Source organism: Antedon mediterranea, chromosome 8, assembly GCF_964355755.1.
Source record: "Antedon mediterranea chromosome 8, ecAntMedi1.1, whole genome shotgun sequence".
Lineage (NCBI taxonomy): Eukaryota > Metazoa > Echinodermata > Crinoidea > Comatulida > Antedonidae > Antedon > Antedon mediterranea.
In genome coordinates this window covers 18,480,121-18,484,476 of record NC_092677.1, presented here as the reverse complement: position 1 = coordinate 18,484,476, position 4,356 = coordinate 18,480,121, and the positions used below count along the sequence as shown (strand labels likewise).

At 34.5% G+C, this 4,356-nt stretch overlaps 1 pseudogene; it reads right to left on the bottom strand.

The window, feature by feature from the left end:
- Positions 1 to 3,480: 3,480 nt before the first annotated feature.
- On the bottom strand, positions 3,481 to 3,997 carry LOC140057679 (uncharacterized; annotated as a pseudogene).
- Positions 3,998 to 4,356: the final 359 nt, after the last annotated feature.

Here is a 4,356-nt window from a genome sequence, read left to right as displayed (position 1 = left end):
AAGAAATTTCAGCTTATAGCCTTCCAATTCTAGCTTCAGAGCCTCGCATTCAAACGCCGCACAGAATGTATTGCTTTTAACACAGCCATTTTAACCCAATGACAATATTATTTCGTTAAACAATTAAATTAGAGTTTTAAAATGTCCATGGTTAAGTGTAATTTGAACTGTATATTCAAGGTTATATGTACATTATTTCTAGTCGTTAAGACTAGTTCGAGTAAATGGCAGGTGATACTGATCTTTTTGTCTTGTTTGGTGAGTGTGGTATTGTTTATTTTGAGTGAATTTACTGGATATTATAGGTGGTAAGTGTCCGGCGGTTAATTGAAACATGATGACACCAACATTAAATCTATAGAGGTCCTCAATTTTTAATATTTTATTTTTTTGAAAGAGATCTTGGGTGTGAGCACGAAAAGTTACCCTTGAGATAATTCTGACAGCTCGTTTCTGGATTAATAAAATTTTAGTAATAATTGATTTTGAAGCATTTCCCCAAGCAAGAACACCATAATTTAAGTATGATAAAATAAGAGTAGAATATAAAATATTTAATACTTTTTGAGGAAATATTGATTTCAATTTATACATCATGCCAACATTTTTTGATAATAATTTGCAAAGGTAATTAACATGGGCTTTCCAGTCAAGTCTGTCGTCAATAAATATACCTATATAAATATTGAAAATATTGCCAAACGTTCTTTAAAGTGAGCCAACGATTGGGGATTAAAAGATTACAATGTCTTATTACAATGACAGTTACAATGTTGATTAACCGTTAGCGAGGTTTTTGCTAATATCGGAAAATGATCCGATATATCGGATACAATAATTCCCGAGACCGCCGGGAAAGGGTGGATATTGCTAAATATATTGTCAAGTAACGTAGATGAAATATCAGTTACACGTGTAGGTTTGGTAATAAGTGGAATAAGTGAAAATGAAATTAATGTATCTAGAAATTCACTAATGCGTGCATTTTCATCGTGATGTAGTAAATTTAAATTTAAATCGCCCATAATAAACACATTTTTATTTGTTAATGCTTGATGTGAGAGAATGTTTTCAATTTCAGTGTTAAATAATGATATGTTACTTTGTGGTGGTCTGTACACGACTCCAACGACAATATTTTTTTTATTAGGACATCTAATTTCTACAAAAATAGATTCCAATATGTCATTCATAAATTGTAATTCAGATAATGCTTGGCAATCGAAGACAGAAGGCAAGTATTGCTACACCACCTCCACGTTGATCGCCAGGTTTACTGTTTGTTAACAAATTATAGCCGGGGAGTGGGTAAAGGTTATGTGAAGAATCAGATAGGCAAGTCTCTGTGAGACCAACAATTGTAGGAGCAGAATCAATATGTGATGAAAAAGAATTATAGAGGTGGTCAAAATTTGTATTCATGCTACGGATATTAAAGTGTAGTAATGAAAATTGGTTTGTATCCGATGCAAAATGTTCATGAAATTTGTGTTCAGTGTGTGAGGTATTCACAATTTAAAGGAAAAAACCCTTGATCATCAAATGCGTCATAGTCAAGGTATGAATTAGTAATGTTAAAATCAATTATAATATATATGCATAGTAATATTAATATTTAAGATATTTATAATACTTTGTGTTAGCATTTTTGTGGAGTAAATAATAAATAGATAACAAATAATAATAAATAAAATAAGATATATAATAAAGTATTTTCTTTCCGACATTAAATAGTAGCATGCTCCGCCAATTAAACAATTTAAGAAATTAAAAGAAAGCAGTTACAAAATATGTGCAATTAAAGTTGGTTGCCATACAACAAACCATTAACATTCATAGAGGTTACCATTTCTGAAAGTTGGTTGCTTCCCCTTTTCATAGGCCGTGATCATTACTCCTCAGGATAATGTATACAATTAAAGTTGGCCATACAACTGACCATTGCTATAGAGGTTACCATTTCTGAAAGTAGGTCACTTCCCTTCTACATAGGCCTTGGTCATTTCTTCTCTCAAGTCTCTTTTTTTCTTTAAGTCTGATTCACTGAGATCATCAATGACAAATTTACTTGTATTTTTAAATAGTGACCTCGCTTGTGTAAAGACTTGATTACGTTGAGAACGATATACGAACCGTACGATAATATGTCTTGATGTTTCATTCAGTGTACGGGGCCTTCCTATACGATGAGCGTTTTCAATTTTGATGTCTGGTATATTTAGTTATTTTTCAATCAAATCTGTAATTTTCACTATAGCATTTTCATGATCATCTTCTGGAAGACCGCCGAATCGCAAGTTGTAAGATCTTGAGTGCCGTTCGAGCTTATTCAGCTGTTTTTGCATCGTTGGCAACTTCAAATTTTCATTTCCAACATCAGCCGAAACATCTTTAATGTTCGCATCTAAAGTAGCAGTTTTATTTTTTAAATCCGATATTGAAGCACATGTGAATTCAATTGATTTTTCAAACTCAGACTGTTTGTTTCAAGTGTGTCCACCCTCGTAAGCATGGTTTGTTGGTTACGCAAGACCGAATCCAGCTGGTCACGAATACCGCACAGATCTGTTCAAGCCTCAATAGCTCTGTGTCGGTTTCGGCGACAGCGGCTTCCAGTATTGGTGGCTCAGGTGATGTTGGGGCTAGGACTATTTCCTTCTTTTTTGGCATTTTGACTTAAAATTTCACCGTGTAATTAAGATGTGGTATACTACAAATGAAATACTCACAGTTCAAATATACTTAGACTTGATGGTAGTTAAATATTAGTAACGTTTTAGAGGATATTTAGCGGAGCTGCTACGACTAACCGTTCATTCACATGCCATGCTTATCGGGTTTATGTCTTCGTTCCTTGCTTCTTGAGCCTCTTCGCTTATCCTACCTATCGGTAATGCAGTACAACTCGAAATGATTGTGAATAAATGAACTAGAAAAACAATGTTACATGTACACTCACTGGCATTTTATAACATGGATAGAGTTGTATATAACTAAACACGATTTGCATGATATTGCTACTAAATCATATGGATACGGTGTACTAGATTTACATCCAACCCGCAAATTTCAGCGAAAGTCTCCTTTTTCCCGGAAAGCTCTCTGCAAGCTGTGTTGCCATCGTTTTCCTTGGTTAGGTTAATCTACTGTCAGCCCTATCTCTTCTTTAAACCGATCGTGTAATTTTTTATTTATATCGACAACGATAGCTTTTTCACTATCAGACGAAATACGCCACTGTTTTACTGGCATTCTGTACCCAATATGAATTATCATTTCGAAGCACCTACACTGTGTAGTGGCGAGAGCCCATAGCTGTAGGCTTCTTCACTTGACGATGGGAGTTTTTCCAAATCAATCAACTGTTTTGGAGTAGCTCCACATATATAACATCGCATTGATTACTTACTACGACATTTTGGTCAACCATGGTGAATTGTAAATTGTAGTTTATTTAGGCCTAGATGTTGTCTTTTCTGTTTATTCTGCAGCCAGTTCATAGTTAATATCAAATAATATTTTCGTTGGTTGCTGCTTTTTTATCTCATCTTGAACATACTCATTGTCTGTCTGTTATAGTTGAGTCGTTTCTTTCTTGAATTGCAGGTCTAAGGTCGGCAAAATCGATAGGAAGTATCTTTCAAAATGTTCTACTACTTCTATAATTTCTTCTTTTTTTTCCTGAACAATTCGAAATGCTGTATGGTCCAGCAAGCTTTGAAGGGGTACTCTTGCCAAATCTTCTTTAACCGTTATATTGTTTGGGTAGCATCTATGCTTAGCTTCCCTCACGTTGTTATATGATGGGTAAATATCTGCATGGTTGCCTTTTTCAGCAAACCTGTTTGGTATGACTGTTTTGTCATATCAGTTTCAACTAAAAGTGGCAAAGCTTCTTCACTTGTAAACTTGATCGGTTCTGGGTTTTTTTTTGGTATATTAACTTTCTTATTTTAGCTGGTCTTGATGGTTTTAGCATTGCAAACTTCAGCACATATTTTACATGTTAATTTCTGGTTCTTTGACTACTAATAGCTGATGAAATGATTGTGACGGCCATACTTGTACCATCTTCTTCGTAAACAATAAAGAAATGCTTTGATAGTTTAGTAGTTTACTGCAAAAGGTTGTTTGGTATGTTCTCGTCATTCCTTACATTGTAATGTAAATGCAATCCACGTAAACATACATCGCAGGCTAGGTCAATATTGGTAATTTAAACAGCCGAATGGACAGCTTCAGAAGTTTTATTTTGATATGGAGGCCATGTTACATGTACCTACATTTACGAATGCTTATTCTCACACTGGTAGCATTCCCTTTTCCAATACAGACGCGTCGTGGAAAGGTTTTTTC